Source organism: Talpa europaea (assembly GCF_964194135.1).
Source record: "Talpa europaea genome assembly, chromosome: X".
Lineage (NCBI taxonomy): Eukaryota > Metazoa > Chordata > Mammalia > Eulipotyphla > Talpidae > Talpa > Talpa europaea.
This window is the reverse complement of record NC_140081.1, coordinates 69,114,750-69,142,282: the sequence shown is the minus strand read 5'-3', so window position 1 is coordinate 69,142,282 and position 27,533 is coordinate 69,114,750. Positions and strand designations below refer to the sequence as shown.

General features: G+C 40.0%; 1 pseudogene across 1 annotated transcript; it reads left to right on the top strand.

The window, feature by feature from the left end:
• The first annotated feature begins 3,281 nt into the window (after positions 1–3,281).
• LOC311187646 (small ribosomal subunit protein eS24-like) lies at positions 3,282–3,642 on the top strand (annotated as a pseudogene). Its single transcript has 2 exons — positions 3,282–3,405; positions 3,454–3,642. The product of its transcript is annotated as a small ribosomal subunit protein eS24-like (transcript).
• The last annotated feature ends 23,891 nt before the right edge of the window (positions 3,643–27,533 follow it).

Sequence of the window (27,533 nt, the reverse complement as noted above, 5' to 3'; positions counted from 1 at the left end):
AAATACTACACTTTGTTTTGCCTAGACCTCTCTGAAGAGTTTAACATTTTTGAAGGTCAAGTTGCTGACAGCCTTAATGCTCATGGTAATTGAGTCACTAATGCAAAGCCTGTGATGGACTGCGTGTGTAGCCGCTGTGTTCATGGTGTTTTTACACATAGGTGCAAATTTCTGCCTGTTTGCTTGAGTGGCCAGAAGCTTTACAGATGGATTCATGGTGAAACGCAAATACTTTCCTTTTCTTTCTCCTTTTTAAAAATTTATTTCGTTTTATTTATTTTACACTGTAAGTTGCCTCCCCCCCCACACACACACATGCACTTGTTCACAAATATATGAAATTATTATACCTGAGTTTCTTTGTTTAATTTTCGGATAGTACAGGCATTGTGGCAAACTATTCATTAAAAATGCAAGCCCTTGCTAAAGTGCCCTGTGCTATTTCTTATATATGGATGCATATCACTTCATCCTCACAAAAATGAATGAGATGAAGATACTGAGACACAGAGAGGTTAAGTAATTTGGCCAAGGTCATACAAGTAGTAAGTGACAGAGCAGCAATCCAAACCCAAATCTGCTTAACGTCACCTACAGTGATATTCAGCTGTTGGCATGTGCAAGTGATGGTATCGAATGTTCCTTTGGTTGGTTTTGCACACCATGGCATGTTTTCTCTCAGTTAAGTCTTTAAAAATTTGCTATTGAGGTCATTTTAGTTTACATCATTGTTTGTAATTTGGATGTATGGGATCCCCTCCTAAGGCCCTGCTGGTACCATAGTGGTCCCATCACCAAAGTGCCCTTAGTCCACCACCATAGTCCACTGTGCTCCCCCCCACTTTGCTCTCACCCCTCTCTCTCTGGATGCCGCAGTTCTATTCAGCTTTCAAGGGTTGGTTTTGAGTTTGGCTTTATCTGACTCTCTGGTTTTTCTATATTCCATATATAAGTGACACCATCCAGTATTTGTCTTTTCCTGACTTATTTCACTTATCATCATCCCTTTCAGCTCCAGTCATGTTGCTACAAATGGCATGAGTTTATCATTTTTCGTGGCTGAGTGGTGTTCCATTGTGTACATATACCACATCATTGTAATGTTTCTTATTGGTGTTAGAACAGGTTCAGGGTGTTCTACGGGAAATATATTTGAAAATTCTTTGCAGGTTCCTAGAAAACAGAAGTCCCAGGATGACTGCAAATACTCATGTATACATTTGAGTATGTTTGCTTAACACACATATAGCCAAATTTAATGGTGTCTTATTTGTTAGTGGTTTCTTACATCCAATCCAATTGCATATTGCCTAAAAGCAGATCTATGTCATCCATAGTTTCGATTTGAAAACATAAGGTATGTTATTTGATGATGAATTTGACAATGGGATCAAACAGTCCATCTAGACTGTCCTGCAAATCCCCACCCTATACGCAACTAGCCATGTTAATAGGACTTGGTGATTACTAAATGAGGCAACCACATCTTTATGTTACTCAACTAACAAGCTTTATATCTGGTGAAAGTTGTATCGCATGCCTGCCTTATGCAGAGCGATTTACATCTAGCTTGTCTGTGTACCTGCAGCTTCAGTGGTTTTGCTCCACGCACCCCAAGAACAGCTGCAGATCTTTATCTCAAGCATCACTAGATTCCACCACTAGATGGCAGCATTCTCCAAACTTTGGGTAGTATAAAAGAGCCCGCTTTGTTGAATGTCATTTGTTCATAAGACGTGGGTCAAATGAACCATCCTTCCTGCCACCAGAAGAATGCCCACATATTTTCCACGCTGCAGTTTCAAAAAAGGTAACTTGTTTTTGGCAACTTGTTGACACTTTAACAATGACCTTAAGCCTGTTGCAATACAGTGGGTCTCTGCTTAGTTCAAATGCGGACTGAGCACACACTGTGAGGCATGCCCTACTGAGTACTGAGGAGGAAAGAGATGAAGTCACACAGACTTGGTTCTTAAGAAAGGCAAAGTCTAGTTGGTGAGGCTAGATGGATGCTAGGGAACTGGGTGGAAGATGTTGGGTGCAATAGGAGAACACAGTATGAGATGCAGCAATAGTAATGCCACAGCAAGGAATCAACATATGAGATGACCTGTTCCTCCCAAATACTTCCTGAGATAAGAGGGTGATGATCTTGCTTTGAAAAGGAAGACTGTCTTCATTTCTTACACTCCTATAGTGCAATTCAAAATAACGTTGGCGAACATTTGTTGAGCCTCTAGAAAGTGCTGAGCACTGCATGATGAGCTTCTTCATGTATTGCCTTCTTTTATATCAGCAAAAGCTCTAGTGGATGTATACAATCATGCTATCATCATCTTCACTGCTCTTAGATGAGGAAATGTAGGTTCAGAGTGCTTAGGTGATTTGCTCAAGATCACACAGCTAACAAGTGCTGGAGCAGGGATTTGAATAGAAGCATGCATGAAGTATAGAGGAAGTATAGGAGAGAGTGAATCACTAATAATGTTAGTAGTGGGCTGAAAGTGACAAGGGTGCCTTTCTGGCAGAGGTAATGACTACACTGGGTTTAACAACAATAATAATACTTAATATTTTTTAATATATTCCATGTGTTAGACTCTATACTGTTTTTGAAGCATCACTTTATTTAATCTTTACAACAGTCCTTTGAAGAAAGAGCTATTTGTAGCCCCCAATTTACAGACGAGACACAGGCTCAGAGAAGCTTACCAACATGCTCAAGGTCACTTGGTCAATTGATGGCAGAACCTGGATTTGAATCCAGGTAGTCTGACTCCAGATACCTATACTGGCATGGAAGACTGGGAGTCAGAAAAACTTGGAATTGCTGGATTGTAAAGGGGAGAGCTGAGAGGTCAGGACTGTGAGGTTGGAGAAGCCTGAAGGAGCCATACTGTGAAGGGCCTCAGGTGCCTGGGAGGCAACTTGAACTTGACACACAAGGAGCAAGAGGTCGGGAGGCACAGGAGGGTTATATGTGGGGAAAAGACTTAACACTAGCCATATGAGGATTGTCTTCCTCTGGCCAAAGTCTTCAGGTACTCATTCTGCACCACCACCATCATGCCAGAGTTTATATTTTTTCTAGACGTGCAGAAATACATCTCTTGCTGCTGCATTTCAAGATGCTCTTTATGACAACTATACTCCAAGCCAGTGGTTTTAGAGTAGCTCTCTTTTCCTCCCTGGCTGCCTGAATATCTGCCACCATCACGAAGGACGCAGTAACTATTGAGACCAGGAAGTTCATAACCAGCCAATGGCTTCGTCAGAAACAAATGGTCATTGACATTCTTCACCTTTGGGAAGGCAACAGGACCTAAGGGAGAAATTCGGGGGAAATTAGCTAAAATATACAAGACCACTTCTGATGTCATCTTTGTATCTGGATTCAGATACAAAGTGGCTCTCTGGGGTCTCTGGGCTCTCTGATCTCTCTGGTGGTGGCATTTTGGAGGTGGCTTTGGCATGATTGACGATTCCTTGGATGATGCAAAGAAAAATGAACGCAAACATAGACTTGCAAGCCATGGCCTGTATGAGAAGGAAAAGACCTCAGGGGTGCGGCGGAAGGAAAGCAAGAGCAGAATGAAGAAAGTAAGGGGGACTGCAAAGGCCAGTGTTGGTGCTGGCAGATAGTGAGCTGGAGATTGGAAAACTGAAGGAGTAAAGATTCTGCAGTGGCCTTAGCTGTATCTTTGGTGATTGTGCAGAATTTTCATGAAAGGATTAATAAAACCATTAATGGGCGTGGATGGTTTTTTGTTTTGTTTTGCTTTTTAAAGATAGTGGTTTTCACAGTGAGGTTCTTGGATCAGCAGCAGCAGCAGTAACAACTGGAAACTTGTTAGAAATTCCATTTTCTACGCTGCGCACCATCTAACTGAACCAGAAACTCTGGAGGGAGGGCCTGGAAATCTGTGTTTTAACAAGCCTCCAGGTGATTCTGAGGCACACAAATTCTTGAAAACCACATCTTAGAGTATTGCTTCAATATTGCTCTGCGCTTGTGTGCATGTGTGTGTGTGTGTGTGTGTGCTCGTGCATGTGTGTGTTCGTGCATGTGATTGATTTCCTCTCCCAACTTAGTAAGGCCAGGCACCTGCCTATTATCACCCTGCCTGCCACCTCTGCTGCTGCCCCCTTTTATGGAACGCCATCATATCCCAGCTCTGGCGCTGACTAGCTGTGTGTAAGTCCCTTATTCTTTCTATGTCTCAGTTTAATTATCTGTAAAATGGGAATAACAATAACAATGATTCTTATTGATAATATATTTTACATGATTAATGGTCATTATTGCACATCATTAATAGTGATGATTGATATACCTACTTCCTTCAGCTATTGTGAGTATCCAAAGAGTCAATCCAAGTAAAATTTTTAGGACTGCTCTTCTTGATTCCTAATAAGTACTCAATTTTATGTATTATTGGCTGTACCTGGTACTCAATAAGTGTCATGCATTGATTGAAAGAGGAGGTTTAAAGACAAAGGAGGGTAAAAAGCAGCATGTGGGATACCAGGCCAGAGAAAATGAGGAAAGAAAAGCTGGTTTGGACAGATTGAGCTCACCTACAAGGCTGTCCTGGCCTTCTGGGAGCCTGACTTTGCAGGACTCAGAAGGAGAAAGGAGCTGGGGGCCAGAGGCAAAATAGACTTAGTCCCATTATATGAAATGTCTGGATGAGGCAACTCTGTAGGCTCAGAGAGTAGATAAGTGGCAGCCAGGGGCTGAGGGGCGAAAGGGAATGCTGTGGCTGTTTGTGGGCGTGGGGTTTCTTTTGGGGATGATGAAATTGCTCTGGAATTAGTTAGTGATGACCTCAGATAGGTGCATAACTCAATGAAATATATTCAAAACTACTGAAATGTATACTTTAGAAGAGTACATTATATGGTATGTGAATTATTTCTCAATTTGAAAAGAACTGTTCCAAAAAACCAAATAGGCCTGGTCCATTTGAGCGGAGAATTCAGGACCTTTGCCTTTTTCACCCATTTAAACCTTAGGAAACCAGGCACAAAGCAGGTGCCAAACTGAGACCAGAAAAGCAAGAGTCTTGTGGCTGGATTTTGTTCTAATTTATTTCCTTGCCACATAGGGGCACCCGACTCATTTCCTGTGTCATTATTTCTCAACACATAAAAAAAATCTGACATTTTCATTAAGGCCCACCATATCAATGGCATAAAATTAAATTGCAGAGAAAGGCATAACCTGATTGTAGTAAAAGTGCAACTCCAGACTGGCACATAATGGAGAATCTCACAAATGCGTGTCACATGGGTGAAAATAACAACCTTTCCCCACCCCCCCAAAGTCCTCGGGCAACATAACCTAGTCAAATCGTCCCGGAAGATCCAATTATATCCCCAAAGGGCCCAAATGACTTAATTTTCCCTCACAGCTTTCAGAGTTTATAAAAACATCATCCAGCAATTATTTTACTGAGTGATAAAAGCAGCCTTATGCTTTTATAACACAGTGTGGATGAATCAAAGCTTCTGAGGCTTCAATATAGGCTCAATGTTGTTCATTGTGGGGGGAGCCACTTTATTTTATTTTATTCCAAATTGTGTTTATTGAGGTAAAATAGGTTTACATCTTTGTATCTGCTTCGGGGTACTTTATTTTATTAAAGACAGTCTAAACATATCGGCTTTATAGAAACTGTGACAAGATTGCTAACTGCCAAGAGCATTTTATCTACCAAGAAAAATCTGAGACAAGAAGTAAAATAAATAAGCATGAAGCAACAAATGCTGCTAAACGTCATTTAAATGAAGGCAAAAGGGAGGACATACAGTCTCGTGGTTAGAGGAATGGATGCCACATGCCAGAGACCTAACTTTATGAGGTCTCAATGATTGTGTGTGTAAATTCTAGAAGTGGGTTGCCTGGGTTCAGATATTGACTCCAATTCTCTGTTCTCCAGACTTCCCTAAGCCATTAGTCTATTTCTTTCACAGTAATTTCCACAATCTTTATTGTTATAACCTACTCCCTCTAGATTATAAATTCTATGAACTTGGCACTTAGGAGACACTCAATAAATATTTGTAGAATTGGAGAGCTCCCCTAGTTTTGTGTTCTTGCGTCATTTGCTCTCTGTCTCGAGGTTTTTCCCATTTGTTAATTGGGGGTGGCTGTAATACCCATTTAATAGGGTAGCTACGGGCCTCCCTGGTGGCGCAAGGGATTAAGACTCAACCTATGAGGCTATCCGCCGCCACTGCAGCACGAGTTCGATCCCCAGCCAGGGAGCTACCCACAAGGCAAAGCAGACCTCTCCTGTCTCGCCCGCTGGTCCCCTCAACAGTGTATTTCAGTCAGTCTGCCTGTTCTGTTCCCTGCTCTGTCTCTGGGTGAGTCCTCTTACCCCCTGCACCTCTAGCCTGTATCTCTTACCCCCTGCACCTCTAGCCTGTATGCATAAATAAATAAATCTTTAAAAAAATAATAGGGTGGTTGCAATGAATCTATGTAAAAGTACAGTGCCTGACACCTAACAAGAACTTAAAAAAAAATACTTATGATCATTATCTTTAGAATTTCTAGAAGCCCAGTGGACTATCCATTGTGTCACACAGCCTTGCTATTAGAAATTCTAAATAAGTAGTTGGCAGATACTGGAACAGGCAACTCAACCGAATAGAATCCTTTCTTTAAAAGTGACATGTTGGACCTCCCTGGTGGCGCAATGGGTTGAGATGCAACCTATGAAACTGCGAGTTCGATCCCCGGCCAGCCAGGGAGGTGACCCACATGGTGCAGCAGAACTCTCCTGACTCGCCCGCTGTTCCCCTCAGCAGTGTACTTGAGTCAATCTGCCTGTTCTGTTCCCCACTCTGTCTCTGGTGAATCCTTTCACCCCCTGTATCTCTGGCCTGTACCCCAGCTCTTATATGCATATATAAATAAATCTTTAAAAAAAAGTGACATGTGATTTGCTTTAAAAAGTTATCTAAAGTGAATCTGCCAAGAACGTTAATGCATACATCTGAGTCATGGATACTTTGGTGTTTTTTTGTTTTCTATGGCTTTGTATGTGTGGTGATTTTTAAACATGGCCTACACATCTTTGATACTTTTCAAATAGGTAGGTGGGGTCTCTGTCCCCTCTTACAACTTTTTGTGTTGTTGATATTTTGTTCTTTCTTTAATATGTTGTACCTTTAGTTATATTTTCCCCCAAATTTTACTTATTGAGGTAAAGTAGGTTCACATCTTTGTATCTGCTCCGGGGTTATAGGTTCAAACCTTTACAAATGTGTACTTTCATACCCTGTCCACCACCAGTGCCTCCACAATCCTCCACCACGTTCCACTGGGCCCCTTCGCTCCCCAGAAACATCCCCCTCTGTGTACCTCAGTATTACAGTCAGAGGTTAAGAATTTATTATTGGTTTGGTTTTGTCTGACCCTTTCTTAGGTTTCTCTATATTCCATATATAAGTGATACCATCCGATATTTGCCTTTCTCCTTTGAAATTATGCTGTTTGGTTATTTTTTCCAATTGACAAGTAAAATTGTGTGTATTTAAAGTGCATGATGTATTGGTTTGATATACATACACCTTGTGAAATGATTACTGCCAACAGGTTAATTAACACGTGAATCACTTCACATAGTTCCTTTTGTGTATGTGTGGTAAAAATGCTTAAGGTCTACTTTGTCTTTCTCTGTTTGGCTTATTTTACTTAGCAAAGTGTCCTCAAGGTTCCTGAAGGTTGTTGCAAATGGCAGAATTTCCTTTTTTATGGCTGAATAACACTTATTGTGTGTGTGTGTGTTGTGTTTTCTTTATCCATTCGTCTGTCTATAAGCACCTAGGTTGTTCCCGTATCTATATTCATCCTCTCAGTGTGAGGTGGTATCTCACTGTGGTTTTGATTTGCACATCTCCTCTGATGATTAGTGGTTTTGAGCATCTTTTATATTTACCTGTTTTCCATTTGCATGTCTTCTTCCATGTGACTACTAACCAGGCTCGACCCCGCTTAGTGTCTGAGATCAGACAAGATCAGGTGCATTCAGGGTGGTATGGGTATAGACCATTTGTATGTCTTTTTTTTTTTTTTTAAAGATTTATTTGTTTATTTATCTGTACAAGCACTGGGTACAGTCAGAAGTGCGGAAGGGTGAGAGAATTCACCAGAGCCAGGGCGGGGAGCAGAGCAGGCAGAGGGACCAAAGTACACTGCTGAGAGGAGCAGCGGGCAGCAGGAGAGGTCCGTGTGCCATGCGGGACCCGCCACTGGTGGCCGGGGAGCAGCCGGGGATCAAACCGGGGCCGCAGAGGCCGCGCGGGCAGCCTCGCAACCCAGCGCCCAATCGCAGCGCCACCGGGGAGGCCCCAATTTGTACGTCTTTGAAAAATATTCATTCAGTTTCTTTGCCAATTTTTTTAATCAGATTATTGTTTTTTTCTATTAAGTTATGTGAATTCCTTACATATTTTGAAATTTTCCTCTTATCAGATATATGGTTACAGATATTTTCTTTATTCCATTGGTTGCCTCTTCATTTCATTGTTTCCTTTGCCATGCAGAAGCTTTCGTTTTGATGTAGTCCTATCTGCCTCTTTTTCCTTTGGTGCCTGTGCCTTTGGTACATGTCCCGAAAATAATTGCAAAGACCAATGTCAAGGAGCCTTTCTCTTATGCTTTCTTCTAGCAATTCTATAGTTTCAGGTCTTACAGTTAAGTCTTTAATCCATTTTGAGTTAATATTTTGACTGGCGTAAGGTAAGGATCCAGTTCCATTCTTTTGCATGTGAATAACCAATTTTCTTAACACCATTTATTGAAGAGCCTATCCTCTCCCTGTTTTGTGTTCTTGGCACCCTTGGCAAGGACTTGTTGACTATATCTGTGTTCATTTCTGGGGTCTTGATTCTGTTCCATTGGCTTTTATGTCACTACCATACTGTTTTGATTACTATAGTTTTATAATATAATCTGAAATCAGAATGGTTGATGCTTCCCAAACATAGTTACTCTGGTCATTTGAGGTATTTTGTGTTTCCAAACAAATTTTGGTATTTTTGTTGGCATATTTACTTGTACTCTATCGTGTGTTTGTGGAGTGACACTGTATAAATTCTGATGCTATATCAGAAAAGGTGATTTCCATTTCCACTTTACATGTGGAATACTTACCATTGGAGCCCTGAGTCAACATCTAAGAAGTTTGACCACTCTGAAGCTATTATCCAGTGGGAAAGCCTGTTATGTGAGAAGGCCATGTGCCTGGTTGACACTTCTAGTCCTCCTATCCCAGGTACTAGGAATACGAGTGAACAAGATTTCAAATGTTTCCTGTCCCTGGTCATCAAATTACTCCTAACCTTCAAGTTTTCCAGTGGAGGTGTCAGATGTTATGGTGCACAAAAAGTTCCATTTTTCCCTTTCTAAATCCCTGACTCACTGATTCCAGGAGCATAAAATCATGGTGGTTTTAAGTTACTTAATTAGTTGGTCATTTGTAATAGTATGTTTGGAATATTTCTAATTATTTCTAATTAGTATTTATTGATTAAAGGTATATAATTAACATATGATACTATATTAGTTTTAGGCATACAACATAATGATTAAATATTTGTATATATTATGCAATGATCACCACAACAAGTCTAGTTAACGTCTCACCACACATAGCAACAAATATTTTTCCTGTGATAAGAATTTTTTAAGATTTACTCTCTTAGCAGCTTTCAAATGTGCGCTATGTTGTCATTAACTACAATCACCCTACAGTACATTACATTTCTATGACTTATAATATCTTATAAGTGGAAGTTTGTACCTTTTGAGCACCTTCACCTATTTTGACCAGCCTCCATCCCCTGCCTCTGGCAAACACCAATCTGTTTTCCATATCTATGAACTCCATTTTTGTTTTATTATTTCATAATTTTAAACAAATCCTACCCCATCCCATCCCATCATGTCACCAGCCCTAATTAAGGTTTGGCAAGAGCTAGGATGTACCTTAATTGTAAGTGAGAAAATGTAATCATGGAACTTATACAGCTTTGTAATGTTACCTCAATTAAAAAAAAAAGAATGGGTCACCATGTCATAATGTCATCTAAAGGGCTCCAAATCTCCAGAGATCATCACCCCATACGATGGTCTAAAATCCGCCCTCCCATCACCACACAGTCAAGATTTGTGTGATGGATTTTTCTTAATGGAGTGCACCATTAAGAAATAAATAATCCCCCAAAATTGTGAAAGTGAGGGGCAAGGGAGAGGGCATTTGACCTTGCCATTGGAAAGGACTTCCACTTTAGATATTTGAAGTTATAGCTAAAAGAGTTTCTAGAATACAGAGTACAGTGATGCAACAAAAAGTGGATATTCAACATATAGCTTTAAACTCTGCGTCATTGCCAAATGCCCTACCTGTATTGCACTACAAATTAATTTTTTTAAATAAATCTAGGAATTATCTTGTGACCTTGTGACTAGCACAGTTATACTGTAGACCATTTCCATCTGTGGTGGCTCATTTAAATTGGAATTAGTCCATAGATTATAAATGACTCATGGTCATCAGCTAAAGCCCTAATTGGTATAATAATCTGTGTTATAGCAAAAATCCTGCAACATATTTAACTGCAAAGATTCTAATCTTTCCAATGATCAAAATATGTTAATCACAAATTTCTGTGAGCACACAGAAACTAATGTATTTTTTCAGCCCAAAGTATAATTTGATGCCATGTAACTATTGAAAATACAGCAATATTTGAGTAACATCTTTGTTATTTCACATATATATGTATGGAGAGTCTTAGTACCTGAAAGTAGCTTAGTGAGTCAAGCTCACTGAGAAGCCCAAGGTGATGCTTAAAACTATCATTTTGAAAGGTCTGGGGGAATCAGGATTAATGATGTAGTTTTGTACAGGAATTATCTTTGAAGACCTTTCTAACTTTGAGGTCTAGTGAGTGTTTGACCACATAAAGGCCCCTGGGGGAGAAATGTGGGGTCCAGGAAGGGGAAGGACAAGAGATCTAGGAGGAATGCCTTCTGTTGAATATTCCTCTCTCCAAGTTTTGCCTTCCAGGAGGAGGGGGACCAGGAGACTGCGACAGACTGTATCAGTCTTTCCTGAATGTGAATGTTCTGATACAAAATTAAACTCCCCTCAGTGAATCTAAACAGGGTAGCAGCACACAGGGTTACCATGGCTACTGCTCTATTGCACAAGCTCCAGGCTGATGCCAGGAAAGGGTGTGTGCCAGACTGTGGCAGGCCCATTCCCTGCCGCTGTAACCCACCAGGTCTGGAAGTCTCCCTCCTCCGCTAGGCTGTGCCCGCCAGCAGAGGGCTCTGCGGCGCCTGCTCTCGCGGCCCCAGAGGCTGCCGCCGCCACCTTGTATCCTCGGAGAGAAAACAACCCCACTTTTCAAAAGGAGCGCATTCTCGCAAGAAATGGGGTGGCTTGGTGATCTCCAGTTGAACCTCTTCCTTTCCACCAACTTGCCCAGGTTCCGCCAGGATCCCTGGCTGGGGACCTTTTTCCCTTTTTTCCCCTTCGTGTTCTTCTGCTCACTCTTTTTCCTGCATCTCTTTTTGGCTCCTCCCCTATTTCCTCTTCCCTCTGATCGCTTCAGAGATTTCTGCTCCTCTATCCTTGGGCTTCCCACAATCCCCTCCTCATTTCCCTCTTTTATTGCCCTTTATTTGATCCTTCACGCTTTTAAAGATATTTCTCCCTTTCTCCTGATGTCTTTATTCCTCTCTTTCTTGTTCTCTGATCATTTTTTTCTGTCTCCTTCCTTTTTGATCTCCTAAACTCAGCTTTATCTGCCACTCTTTAGCCACAATTTGCAAACTGGGTGATTCGTGGGCTAAATTCAGTCCATAGTTATGTTTTGTTTGGCCCACAGGGTGTTTTTCTCCTAGTAATATTTTTATTTTGCTAACATTAAACAATCATGAAATTTCCTTTTTAAAAAAGATATGGATTTCAAACTTTTTTTGACAGAGTGTCTGGTATGGCCCATACTCCTACAAGACAAATATTGGCCTGAGGTGAGTGGGGCTCCCCTTTGACAGGAGAGGTACCCTTCAGACTATCAGAGGCCCAGCAAGCCTCCTTCCCTACATATGCTACCTGCTTCACCACTGTAGGTATGAAGATGGCAGTTCTCTCCCCCAATTTCTTCTTTCTTCTCATGGCTTCTGTTGGGAGACACTAAACCTACTGGTTAATCTCCCAACCTCTGAGGTCACCTGACCATTGAGGTCACTCAGATGTCAGCTCAAATTTCTGTTTCAAACTGAATTCAGGCAATGCTCAAGTTCTCTGAACCTCACTTTCCTCATTTGAAAATAAGGACCTATTGGGCCTCCCTGGTGATGCAAGTGATTAAGACGCAACCTATGAAACTGCTTGCAGCCACCACAGCACGAGTTTGATCCCCGGCCAGGGAGCTACCCACATGGTGCAGCAGACCTCTCCTGACTCACCTGCTGTTACCCTCAGCAGTGTATTTCAGTCAGTCTGCCTGTTCTGTTCCCTACTCTGTCTCTGGTGAATCTCACCTCCCGCATCTCTGGCCTGTACCCCAGCTCTTGTATGCATAAATAAATAAATCTTTAAAAAAAAGAAAAGAAGGACCTATTAATGCCTATCTCAAAGGTTTATTATGGGGGTAGTCAAATGAGATCCTGCTTATACAGTATTTAGCAGTTTCTAATACTCATTAAGTCTTCAATTAGTTATACTTCATAATATCTTTCTGTTGTTCTTTTTACAGCTTATCTACTGCTTTTCTATGACCTGTTATTCTTATTTTCTGCTTTTATTTCTTTTTCTTACTGTTGTCTTAATCTTTGAAGCTAATTCAAGTATTTACTCTTCCTCTAATCCTTCTTCCTTTTTCCCTTTCTTCCAGATTTCCCAACTTGTTTTCATGGGTTTAGAAATATGGAGCTCTAAGATTATGGAGTTCTAAGAGTTCTAAGATTACAGAATATGAGTATACATAATATTAAGATATTTCTCATTGTCAGAACTTAAAGACATAGAATGGATAAGAGGAAATAAGCTATAAATCTGAATAAATCTGAAGCTCTTTCCTTGTAAGGCAAGAGAAGAGCAAGAATGTGGCCTGCCTACTTTTAGATTCTTCAGTCCCTAGTACTAGAAGCTTAATACTACATGCTTAGCTGGCCCTCTGTCCAAGAGAGCAGGATGTCAAGGAGCCCTTTAACATTATTTATTGTGGGGCCTCCCCGGTGGCGCAGCGGTTGAGCGCTGGGTTGTGAAGCTGCCCGCAGCCTCTGCAGCATCGGTTCGATCCCCGGCTGCTCTCCAGCCACCGGAGGAGGGTCCCACATGGCGCGCAGACCTCTCCTGCCGCCCGCTGCTCCCCTCAGCAGTGTACTTCGGTCCTTCTGCCTGTTCTGCATCCTGCTCTGGCTCTGGTGAATTCTCTCACCCTCCCGCGCCTCTGACTGTACCCAGTGCTTGTATGCATGTATGTATAAATCAATCAATCAATCAATAAATCTTTTAAAAAAAACATTATTTATTGTGAAGTATTTGAAACACACCAAAGTTCTGTGTGCCTTCTTGTTTAACCTTTTCCCAGCTTCAGAAATCAAATATTACCAATGCAGTTGGAGTCCCCTGTGTGCCCCTCTCTGATTATACCCTCTCCTCTTCTTCCAGAGGTTATCTCCATCCTACATTGGTTGATTATCATTTCATGGATTTCCTTATTCTTTTATATGTATGTGGCAGCAGGAGCTTTTGAAACGGCTTTGCCAACTCCCTAGTAGCACACTCGTACCATTTTGGCAGAGGTGACAGAAAGAGGATTTGATCATTTGGGCGAGGGGCAGAGAGCTTCAGTCTCATACACAGTCTAGAGGCTGTAGGGCTGCCAAAAGTCAGCAGAGAATATAGAGTTTAAGAGCATAGACAATGCAACCACACTGACTGGGTCTGAATCCCCAGTGCTATACTTCCTGGCTATCTAACCTTGCAAAGCCTTTAGAGTGGTGCCTGGCACAGGGTAAGTGCTTCATAAATGTAAGCTTTTGATTGGAAATATTGAAGAACACTTGGTTGAGAAAGGCAGAAACTTTGCCACAAAGACAAGCTTTAGCTAGGTATTCAAGGTTTTTGAGACTAAATGAGAGGAGAAATTCTATGGATTTGGGTGAAGCTGTCCCAGAGTAAAAGTAGTTTGGGGCTGGTAATTTAACTGGGGCCTTTATTAGATGTTTTGTTCCTATAACTGAATTTCTGCAGACCCCTTCATATTTCATTCTAAGACGACCTTCCTGACAAGGACTTGGAGATTGTGCTATAAAAGATGATACTGTGATAATGTTTATGCATTGATAAAAAAGCAAGACTTCATCCACCTCCCTCCGCCTCCCTTGGAAAAAAGGAAAGACCAATGACAAAGAACAACAAAAATAGAAGGAAACAATGGGTATATTCTAAATTGTTGCTGTGGATTTTGAGGTTGGATTCTGGGAGTATGGTGATGCCACTGATGAACATGGGGAAAACTGATGCACGGAAGCAATTTGGAGGGGAAGAAAGCTCTTAAGTTTAGATATGTTGAGCTGACAATGATTAAGAGTTACATAAATGAAAATGTTCTCTAAGTTGTCCTGCAAAATAGGAAGGTAATGGCTTCATTTGCTAATTGAGCAAATAAAGAGCAATGGTTCTTTAATTTTAGCCTGTATTAATTAGGATTGAAAGGGCTCAGGATCCTGCAGTTTAAATAGGATGTAAGGACCTCCCTGGTGGCGCAGCAGTGGTTGAGCACTGGGTTGCGAAGCTGCCCACAGCCTCTGCAGCGCCAGTTCGAGCCCCGGCTGCTCCCCGGCCACGGGAGGAGGGTCCCACATGGTGCGCAGACCTCTCCTGCCGCCCGCTGCTCCCCTCAGCAGTGTACTTCGGTCCTTCTGCCTGCTCTGCTCCCCGCTCTGGCTCTGGTGAATTCTCTCACCCTCCGCACTTCTGACTGTACCCAGTGCTTGTACAGATAAATAAATAAATCTTCTAAATAAATAAATAAATAGAATGTCAATTGGCTCTATTGTGGGTGGTCTTTGCACAGAGCATACTCTGAAAATTTCTGATGTATGCCATGAAGAAGGGAGTCTTATGTGGAGAAGAAAGTAGAGTCCCAGGATAATACAAAGAGAAGGGATTCTAACACCAATCTGACTAATTCCTCACAAATGTTTGCTGAAAAGCAATCCAGCCCACCCAGGGGTGCTCTTTCATTGATAAGTGGGTCCAGTCCCATCTTTTCATTCCAATTCTGTCATCTCTGCCCTGACTAATAGACCATGTATTTCATTTCACAGTTACATTATCATCTCATCTTTGATTATTGGTATCCCCTTGAGGGAAATGAGGAGTGATCAGTACAAGGGAACAGGGCTGTGTTTGGTGCATTTGAATAGGGCAGAGGGGGTGGAGATTGAGATGAGGCCCTGAGTTTTACACGGAGGTTTCATAGTACATGAACCGAGCTTGCTATTTTGAGAGATATTGGTCTGTGGCCTGGGGTGAGAGAGCAGTCCTATGATGATCACTCCAGAGTTATTAGCATAGAGGACAAGTTGTACCTCCACTACACAAAACAAAATGATTTGGCAACTATGCTGTTTATTTGCCAGTATAGACAAGTGGTCTGGATGATTTTGGCTATCCAAAGGACTGAATGAACTACACAATTGCCAGCTCACCAGCTCACTGCAGACCGTTGTAAACATGATTCCAGTTACCACTTGGGAATCTTGCCTTGGGAAAGACTGAGTGAAAAGTGAAAAGATCCAGATAAAGTGAGCTGTGTTTAAAGAGCCATGGAACTAAGAATTGCTGTGAGATTGTAAAACCAATGGAATACTTGACCAAAAGATACATAGACTGGGTTAGGACAGCTCGAAGCTGTTGAAGTTTCTGGAGGGACTAATAAAACAAATGTAATTCTGTTTCCCTATAATCCACATACAGGGGATTTGCCATTGGTAACTGGTGGCACATGGACATGAAACAAGTCAAGGTGAATTGCCCTCCTGCAGTATGGCACCCCACTGTGGAAGAAGCTACTGCCAGAAGCTGTAAGTGAATGTCTAGATCATACTTTAAAAGTGGATGCACTAACTTCTTAATCAGCTCTAATAATATTTGTATCATTGACCCATATTATGCAGTCATCTTCATACTTCCAGTTCTAAAACCCATTACTTGGTTTGAGGGAAACTGTTTCAAGGAAGACTTGTGTCCCCAAAGAACGGCAATATACAAGTCACACACACTGTGGCTTTTCTTTGGCTGGTGTGTGTCAGTGTAAAGGAAGGATCTGTTTGGCTCTCACTTCTCCTGGAGCCTTTTTCACTTTTGCCGAATTCATGATTCATAAAATCACAGAACCGTATAATCCAGAGTTGGAAGCATCTTGAAAGAGGACCTCATTCAACTCTATTGCTTTTCAAATGGAATTCAGAGGCAGGAAATGACTTGCTTAAGGTCTTAAGCCTAGTTCAGTGCATGGAAAAAAAGGTGAAGATGTAGTCAAACTAGTTATTTGGTGTGGTATGGATAAAATACTCAGATGTTTGTCTGAATGGACTAGATTGGTGATTCTCAACACTGGCTGCAAAAGTGACATTCAAAGTATTAATAGGTACAGTAGTGGACAATGACTAAAAAGAATGGAATCTGGCTAAATGCTGAAGCAGGCTCTATGGGACTCCTGCTAGGCCAGGCATCAACTGTCTTAATTACTGACTGTGGGAAGGTGGAGGTTCTGGGTTGGAAGAGGAGAGGTGTTCAGGGCAACCAGGTCTCTGGGAATTTACTGATTTCGTTGCAAGTATCTCTTCCTGTCTTCACAAGTGTCAGGGATATATCAGTGAACCCTGATGGAGTTAACACCTTTCTTGGCCTGCACACTTACAATCATTTCGGGAACCTTTAAAAGGTGTCAGGTTTCAGGTCATTTTTAAGGTATAAATGGAATTATTCTGAACTCTTGCCACACACCACATACACCACATCTTTATCCACTCATCTGTCCTTGGGCACTTGGAATATTTCCCAACTGTGGTTAGTGTAAATAGTGCTGTGACGAATAGAAGAGTGCACATTTCCCTTCGAATTAGTATTTTTCATTCCTTGGGTAGATACCTGGGAATGGAATTGCTGGATCATGTGGGAGATGGATTTTTAGTATTTTTGAGAAACATTCCCACTCTTTCCATAAGGGCTCAACCAGTCTACATTCTCATCAACAGTATACAAGGGTTTCTATTCCTCCACATCCTCACCAATACTTCTTGTTTCTGGGTTTATTTGTTTATTTATTTTTTTAATATTGGCTATTCTCACTGGTGTGAGGTGGTGTCTCATTTTGGCTTTGATTTGTATTTTCCTGATGATTAGTGAGATGAACATTTTTTCATGTGCCTGACATCTGTATGTCTTCTTTGGAGAAGTGTTTATTTAGCTCTCCTGCCAACTTTTTGATTGGGTTATTTATTTTCTCTTGAGGTTGTATGAGTTCTTTATAGGTCTTGGATATCAGTCCCTTGTCAGATGCATGATATGCAAACATTTTCTCCCACTCAGCAGGGTGTCTTTTTGTTTTAATGATAGTTTCTTTCGCTGGGCAGGCAATTTTAATTTGATGCAGTCCTATTTGTTTACATGCTTTTTGAAGATGAACTCTTGCCATTCATGACAACATAGATGGAAGTGGAGGGGTAATGTTAAGTGAAACAAGTCAGAAGGGGAAAGACAGATATCACATGGTTTCACTTATAGATGTAATATAAAGAAACAAAAGGTCCAGTCAAAACCAAACCAATAAGAAACCCTAGAAATCTGTCTGTAGAATTAAAGCTACCAGAGGGGTGGGAAGAAGGAGAGCAATGTTGGGAGGGAATACAGTGGTCTTTGGTGGGTGACCATGGGTGCCTTGGTGGTGGGTGTGGTGTGGGATCATACCTCTGAGAGATGTGATATCTCTGAATAATATAGAGCATTGGATAAAATAAGGAAAACATAATAAACTAAAACAAGAAAAACATAGACAATGCAATTGATTTCCTTATGTAAACATTAAACCACACAACTATCCTAAATTTTCACATCCGTTCCAGTTGTGGTTTTAGATTCTTTAGGATTTTCTTGATAAACAAGCAGATAACCTGCAAATTGAAATAATTTGCATTCTTTCTGATAGGTATGTCTTTTACCTCTTTTGCTTGCTTTATTGCAGTGGCTAGGCCATCCAATACAATGCTGATTAAAAGTGGTTAAAATGTTCGAAATTTTGCCATTAGGTATGATAGTAGATCCTTTTTTTCCAGACTAAGGAAGATTGCTTTTATTCCTGGTTTGTTTAACATTTTTTTTTATCATGAATGAATGTTGATTATGTCAAATGTTTCTCCTCACATAAGGATGTGATCATATAATTTCCCCCTATGTACTGCTAATATCCTGAATTACATTGATTGATTTTCAAGTTTTAAGTAAACTTTGCATTCCTAGGATAAACCCTAATTGTTCTTGATATTTTAACCTTTTATTATATTGTGAGATCCCATTTATTAATAATATGTTTAGGAGATTTGCACCCGTGTTCATAAGGGATGCTGGTATGTACTTTCATTTTTTAAAACATCTTTACCATGTTTTGGTATCAGAGTTATTCTGGCCTTATAAAATTTAACTGGAACATATTATGTACTTTTCTATTTTCTGTAAGATTGGTATTTAATTTTTAAATGTTTGATAGACTTCACCAGTGAAGATCTGTATCTGGAATTTTCTTTCAGAGCAAGTTTACACATATATATAATAATCGTCAGCTTTTCAGTTTTGTGTCAGTTTTAGTGAGTTGTGTTTTAAAATAATTTCCCTATTTTATTTACATCGTTGAATGTTTTAGCTTCAAATCTAATCTATAAATTTCCCTTAAAATAATTTTAACAATTGCATATCTTTTGTGGTAACCCCTCTTTCTTTCCTGACTTTGGTTAATAGTGTTTTCTGTTTTTTCCTTTAATCAGTGTTATTAGTGCATTATCAATTCTTGTTGCTCTTTTCAAAGAATCATTTTCCGGCTTTATTATCTTTCTCTATTTTTTATCTGTTTCCTATTTCATTGTCTTCTGTATTATCCTTATTATTTCCTTTCTTCTACTTTTGGTTTAATTTGCTCTTATTTTTCTTATTCCTACGTCTGGAAATCTAAATGACTGAACTTGGAACATTCTCTTTTCCAGTATGTGTTTGAAGCTATAAATTTCCTTCTATGCATAGTTTTAGCTATAGCCCATTAATTCTATTATCAGTTGTTTTATCACTCAGTTTAAAATGTGATATAATTTTTCTTGTGATTTCTTGTTTGACCCATGGGTTATTGAGGAGTGTGTTGTTTAATTTCCAAATATTTTTGTTTCTTTCCAGATATTTTATTGTTATTAATTTCTAATTTAATTCCACCATGGTCAGAGAACGAGCTCTGCATGGTATTTCTGTATCCTGCTGTAACAAAGAGTCACACACTGGGTGGCTTAAGACAATAGAAGTTTATTATCTCACAGTTCTGGAAGCACGAGGGGCAAGCTGCCTCTGAAACCTTTAGGAAAGGATCCCTCTTTTCTCCTTCCTAGTTTCTGATGACAAGAACTCCTTGGCATTCCGTTGTTTGTAGCTACAGCATGTCACTCTCTGCTTCCATCATCATACAGTCCTCTCCCCTTGTGCATCTATGTCTCGGTCCTCTTCCTATGGAGAACACCAGTTATATTGGACTAAAGGCCCATCCTACCCCACAGTGATCACCCTGTTCTAAATGACCTGTTCTAACTAATCACCCTGTTCTAAATGACCCTATTTCCAAATAAGGGCAAATTCTGAAATACCGAGGGGTTAGGACTTTACATATCTTTGTGGTACAATTCAACCCACAACAATATCAGCCTTTTAAATTTATTGAGATTTGTTTATGCCCCAAATATATAATCTATCCTGGTGAATATAGCATGAGCACTAGAAAAAATATGCATTCCGTAGGGGGCAGTGGTCTAGAAATATTGCATGAGTCAAGGTGGTTGATAGTGATGTTCATATCACATATTCTTTAATAATATTGTTGTCTATTTTCCTATAAGTTGTTGAGAGAGGTGTTAAAATTACCAAATGTGGCTGGAACAATCTATTTGTCCTTTTGATTCTGTCCATTTTTGTTTCATGTATTTGGAAACTCTTTTATTAAGCATATATATGATTTTTATGTCTTCTGATAAATGTTCCCATTTATTTTTATGAAATTTTTCTCTTTTTCTCAAGGTCTAGTTTATAGATATCTATGTAGACACTCTTCTTATGCTTATAGTTTTATTGGTGTATCTTTTTTCTTTCATTTTCTTTCAAACCATCTTGCCTTTCTGTGTATCCAAATGCCAAGATTCCATCATTTTTAAAAATAGCTGAGTAGCATTCCATTATGTATCTGTACTACAGCTTCTTTCTTTCATTATTTTTTAATTAATTAATTTTTTAATTTATCTTTTACATCATTGTGTATCCCCATAAAATTCCCACCAATTCACCATAGTCCCTTGTGCTCTTCTCTCCCGTTTTGATCCCTCTCCCCCTCCCTCTCAGAATGTCTCTGATTTATGGTTGCCTGCTAATTTTGTTGTTGGTTTTTATTATTGTTGTTATTTTTTTCCTGATCCCTTATTTGGTTCCCCTATATTCCTCCTGTATGTGAAACCATCTGATATTTTTCTTTTTCCTTCTGGTTTAATCCACTGAGCATAATCCCTTCCAGCTCCACCCATGTTGCTGTGAATGGCATGAATTTACCTTTTTTGATTGCTGAATCGTATTCCGTTGTGTATATGTACCACATCTTCTTGATCCAGTCATCTATTTTGGGGCATTTGGGTTGTTTCCATCTCTTACCTGTTGTATATAGTGGTGCAATAAACATAGGGTTGCAGGTATCTTTTTGAATTAGTGTTTTTGTGTCCTTTGAGTAGATTCCACAGCTTCTTAATCCACATACATTGTTGTGCACTTAAGTTGCTATTTTGTGACAACATGGATAGAATTGGAGGGAATTATAACAAGCGACATAAATCAGAAGGAGACAAATACCAGATGATTTCACTCCTATGTAGAATATATTGAAACAAAACAAAGAAGCAGACAAAACTGAACCAAAACGAACCTTAGAATATGACCTTAGAGCAAGCTGACTGTAGAGCTGAGGCATCCAGCAGGGGAGGGTTAGGGAGACGGGTCAGAATAGGGAGGAAAGAGCACAGGGGACTGTCATGATGGTTCATGGGAGAATCATGGGGACTAAACCTGAGGGGAGAAATCAAATACTGTACAAAATGAACAACGATGTAAGAAATAAATACTAATAAATAATTAAAGAAAAGAGAAATATGAGCATAGATTGAGTCTACCAGCAATGGAAGGTAGAGGATGAGGAGCAGAGAGGAGAGAGAGCCCAGTTGACTGTGGTGGAGGATTATGGGAGCACACCCTTGGTGGTGGGTATGGTGTGGAAAGAGGTGTGAATATATACACAGTGTGGTAAACCAATGTTACCTCAATAGAAAATAATAGAATGAGTAAATAAGTAAATAACCTAATTACAACTATATAGAACTCTACAGAGAAAAAACTTAAAATTCCAATAAAAGATATAGAAAATATTCTGAACACATGGAAATTAAAATATACTTCTCTAAAAAAATAAGAAATCTCCATTAGAAGCAATACACAGTTAAGTCTTGAATTTTTAATTAATGTGACAGTGTCTTTAAATCAGTGTATTTAGTTCATTAATATGTAATGAGATTATTGACATGTTTGAATATAGGTCTGTTATTTCTTTCCTGCTTACGCCTCAGTCTTTGTTATCTTCTCTTCCTCCTCTCTTGACTTCTTTGGGTTTATTTGAACACTTTTTAGAATTCTATTCTAAATTAAAATGTGTGTTTTGGTTATACTTCTTTGCATTGCACTTTTAGTGGCTGCTCTCGGGATTACAATATATATCCTTAAGTTTTAATCATCTACGTATAGTTATTATTTTACCTCTTCACATAAAATATGGAAATCCTTCAGCTGTTTAAATTAAATGTACTTCCATTCCTATCCATACGCTATAGTTGTCAGATACATAACATCTCTATACATTTTAAATCCCAAGCAATAATGTTGTAGTCTCTCTTTTAGTTATATGTTTTAAAAAAAAAATGAAGAGGGAAATACTTTTATATTTACTAGATATTTACCATTTTGATACTCTTGACCCTTCATGGAGATTCCTGTTTTCAGCTGGCTATCATTTTCCTTCTGCCTGAATGTCTCCTTTATTATTTCTTGTTGTACTGGTTTCCTGGAGACAAAGTCTCTATGTTTTCTTCTATGTAAAACTATTTTCATTTACATTCTTAACGGATTTCTCTGGCTATAGAATTTTAAGTTGAGTTGTTTGAATCCATTCACCACTTTAAAGGCATGACTCAAATATCTTCTGCACTCCAATTCCAACATTTGGGTACCTTTAAGATTATTTGAATCATTATTTCCCTGTATTTTTTTCTCCAGTGCTTTTCCAGATTTTCTCTTTATCTTTGGTTTTCATCAGTTTGATTATAATTTGCCTAGGCATGGCATTCTTGTACTTATTCTTCTGAGGTTCATTGGGATTCTTGAGTGAATAAATGTATATCTTTCACCAAATTTGGGATATTTTCAGTCAGTTCTTGGCCTGTTTTAGTCTCTCTTTTCCCTCTGGAACTCCAATTACGCATAAGCTAGACCTTTTGATGTTGCCCCACTGATCCATGAGACTACTGTTTTATTTTTGTCTCTTTTCTCTAGATTGGATTAGTGGCTCCCTCTTCAAGTTCATCTATCCACCTTATGTTGTGAAACCAATTTGGTATTTTTAAAAATTTCTGTATTTTTCAATTTTAGAATTTTCAACTGTTTCAATTTTACAGTTTCTATATCTCTGCTGAGATTCTCCAATATCTTATTCATTTTATGCATATATTTTTATTGAACATAGTTTTAGTAGTTGCTAAAAACGTTTGCCTACTAATTCCAACATGAGTCAGTGTTGGTTTTCATTGAATTGTTTTTTCTAGTGTATTTCATTATCATATGATTTGGATTGTAACCTGGATTTTGTGAATATTATGTTGTGGAAACTCTGGGTAATGTTATACTTCCTTGAGGACTATTGATATTTTTGTTTTAGTGGGCAATTAAATGGTTGGACTCAAACTGACTCCTGGGTGGCAGCTTGATCCTAGATCAAAAATATTTTAATCCTTAGTTGAACTTCTTGGAGTTTTCTCTGTAACACTGAAGTTCAGAGGTCAACAAAGATTTGTAAAGAATTTATACACAGACTTTGTGCTTCTTCTTCTTTGCCCCTTTCCTTTGTAAGAGTCTTCCCTCATTTCCCAGCAGCTGTGCTTGCTCCAAAATCTACCCTGTGGGTATTCAATCCAGAAAATCTGCTACTTTTTGTCTTTTTTTTTTTTTTTAAAGATGTGTTTGTTTATTTACACAAGTACTGGGTACAGTCAGAAGTGCAGGTGGGTGAGAGAATTCACCAGAGTCAGAGCGGAGAGCAGAAAAGGCAGAATGACAAAGTACACTGCTGAGGGAAGCAGCAGACACTGCAGGAAAGGTCTGCGCACCATGTGGGACCCTCATCTGGTGGCCGGGGATCGAACTGGCGCTGCAGAGGCTGCGGGCAGCTTCGCAACCCAGTGCTCAACTGCTGCACCACCCAGGAGGCCCTACTTTTTGTCTTTTTATCATATATTATATTGTTTCATATGGCAAGGACTAGGGCCTGCTCTCAGGAAAAAAGTGTAAAAAAGGAAGCTTACTCTTAGCCATTCTCTTTGACCAGCTGTTAACTCCCCTCTAGAATCTGTTTGCTTTCTATTGTTTTCTAATCCTTTGAGTGAGTTCCTTTTCAAATTTTTCCAGAGTTAATTTTTTTTTAATCTTTAAGAAGGTTGGTCCCATAGGCCACTACCAAAAATAGATTTCAGCCATTTCTTCTAAGAATATTTTAAATTACAGAAATAATATATGGTTAGGGCCTCCCTGGTGGCACAAGGGGTTAAGACACAACTTGTGAAGCTGCAGCTCTGGCGGTGTGAGTTTGATCCCCAGCCAGGGAGCTACCCACATGGTGCAGCAGACCTCCCCTGACTTGCCTGCTGCTCCTCTCAGCAGTATATTTCAGTCAATCTGCCTGTTCTGTTCCCTACTCTGTCTCTGGTGAATCCTCTCACCCCCACACACACCTCTAGCCTGTACCCCAGTTCTTGTATGCATAAATAAATAAATCTTTAAAAAAAGGAATAATATGTTACTATATCCTTTATTTTCCTATTAAAATTTAAATCATATAGACTGAGTAAAGGTCCCTATTGGTTCACCACATCTCACTCTCCTACCCCAAGGTAATCACCAATTCCAGTAAGAGACACATCCTTCCAGATCTTTCTCTATGAAATAAAATACATATATGTGAATATATATGTTTCATTTACTTAAGTAAATGAAGCAGGTGCTGTACTGTGGAGGTTCTAGTGTCAAACTGCCTGAATTCAAATCCCCATTTTTTAATACTTACCATCTATTTGTCCTTAGAGAATTTCCTCAGATACTCTGTGCCTCAGTTTTGTCATTTGTAAAACTGAGTTAATGATATTGACTACCTCATAGGTAGAGTTATAATGACATCAGTAGTCAATTAATACTATACAAGCACTTGGGACAATGTCTACCACATTGTAAGCCCTAAGGAAATGCTAGCTATTATTTTTGTTCTGTAACTTTTCCTTCTTAATGTCACACACACACACACACACACACACACACACGAATTATGGCTACACCATGATTCATTTTCCTATTACCCTACTGATGGTAGGGTGGTTTTAATTTTTTCCCGTCTTTTATAAAATAGACCACATTAATATCCTGGAACATGCTTATTTATCCACAAAAAGGAACATCCCTCTTGGAATAAATACCAAGAAATAGAATTGCTGGTCAAAATATATGTGTATTTCACCCTTACATGTTCCATGGAATAAAGAAAACAAGTAATTGAGTGTATTTTTATCAATCAACCCCGCTGCTGTCCTAGAGCCTAAAGATGCTCAGTGTGGGAAAAAAGAAATATAGATGTAAGGTGAGAAAAGTCTAATAAACTCCCATGTTATCCTGAGTGTAACTTGGAATGATTGGTATAAATTCATGGGATATTTTGTTTAATAGGCACAATACCAATTCGATAATAATAAGCCAAAGTAGGACTTCTTTGAGAAACAACTGATTCAAATCCTTTCAATGGCCTGCAAGACCCAGCACGATCTGGTTTCACCATAATCCTTATACCCTACCCCTGTCCCCATCTCTCACCTGCTCTTGCCACACTGATCACCCTATTTAACATTGCAAATCACTCCTTCACCCCAGCACTCTCCCTTATACACATACTTTCAGTTTTTTTCCACATAACACCTTCTGACACCCATGTATACATGGGTGTAACTTATTATATCAGCCACGTATTACCAAATTAATTCTAGAGGCATATTGTTGTTGTTTTGGAGTCTGTGTGTTTGGAGTGCGGGGTCCTTGGGTTCACTCTGGGAAGGGTTTCACCAGATCTCCCATTTCAGCGAAACGCGGTGAGCTTCCCAGGGGACAGAAGAATAAAGGACACTTCCATAGACACAAGCAGTCAGGAAGAGCTGCCCCAAAAGGGACAGGTTTGCTAAGAGAGGCCTGCACGGTTGCAGGCGGGCGGCCTTGAGGAGAGCAGCCTCCGCTGAGGGAGGTCAGTGAAAAGAAGTCCCTGCATAGTACAGGTCACGGGCAGCCAGAAAGCTGCTGCCCTGTGGAGGGAGAGATTTGGTGAAAAGAAGCACCTGCATAGTCACAGGTGGACAGGTGCTGCCCCAAGCCTGTGCAGAGACTGCACTGATATAGTCTGCTTCTGTATGGGAGGGGCTCACTCCTCCTGAGCTTTTGGGTTAGTCACTGATTTTGGATAACAATGCAGAATCTGAAAAAGACCTAGATTCCACAATGGGCTCAATCTCTTTATCTTTACCCCTGGGCCTGTGCTCTAGACACTCCCTACAGCAGTCTGATACCTGCTTGGGTCTTATGCTTTGTAATTTGGGCATTGGCACTTGAGGATCTTGGTTTCCATAGCTGTATCAGTGGCTATGCTAATCCCTTCTACCCCCACATCCTTGTGTGAGCTAGGTTTCTGGTCTTACCGCACATGTCCTTTTCAGTTTTTTTTTTTTTTCTATCCCTGTCCTCCATTACATATCACCCCAAATCTCAGTGACTTAAAAACAACAATCACTTTTTCTCAGTCAGTTATGTCTGGGTTGACTAGGGGTTGGCTCCAAGCTGCAATTTGGATCTAATTCTCCTCCACTTGTCTCTTGGTATCCTTAAGCCAGCAGGCTACCAGGGATACATCCTTCTCAAGCTTATTGAAAAGCACAAGAAAACAAGCCTAGTCACACAAGCACATTTTCAAGTCTTTGTTCACTGCCACTAATATTCCGTTGTCTAAAAAAAGTCTACAATCATTGATACTATACAATAATTGATACAGCAATAATTGATACTATAAACCAACCAGGCCTTATATGTGACATCCTTATGGAACACCATAGGACTGTGTACCTACTAGTGTAACCGGACAGGGTGAGAGGCACCCAAGGAACCCCAAACCTGCCTGTTCTAAATGGGTTCTGCCATCTACTGCATCAAGACAAAACATACTCTGGTGCATAAGACTGTCTAAGAAATAGCTTTAATACAATCAGTGTGCAATAAAGAGAAAGATATGTATAGATAAAATAGTTTTCAAATGAAACACCCAAAGTTATCCATCCCCTCATGGGTAAATGCCCACCCTAACAGGGTTGACCCAAAGTAGGACCACTGAGGTCCAAAAGCTTGCCACAAATCTAAGGCACCTTCTGGTAGGGACCTATAGGAAGGGAGCAGAAGGAGCCAGGTAAGTCTGAAAGGGAAATAGCAAAATCAAAATCAAGACAAAGCTGCCATTTTCAGCTCCCCATGGGTCTCTCACCTATGGCTCTGTCTCTTCCATGTGTGTACTTCCATGTCTCCCAATTCCCTGGTACAAGTCCAAGGCCAAGAAGCAAGCACAGCTTCTTCAAATGTGTTTCTGTTCTCTGTGCCTCCTCCAGGTCTCCTTGATCTCCTGGAAGACTTCTTCCAGTCTTCTTCTACTTCTCCTTGCTTCTTAACTCCACCCTTCCTTAGGGTGGAAAGGGGAAACCTCCCCTTTCCCTGGGGATTGCCCTGTTACACTAGTACTGGTACATCCAGTACTTACTCCCCAAAACAAGAGGGAAGTGATAGAGACCTCAAGCCTGAGCTTCCACAGTG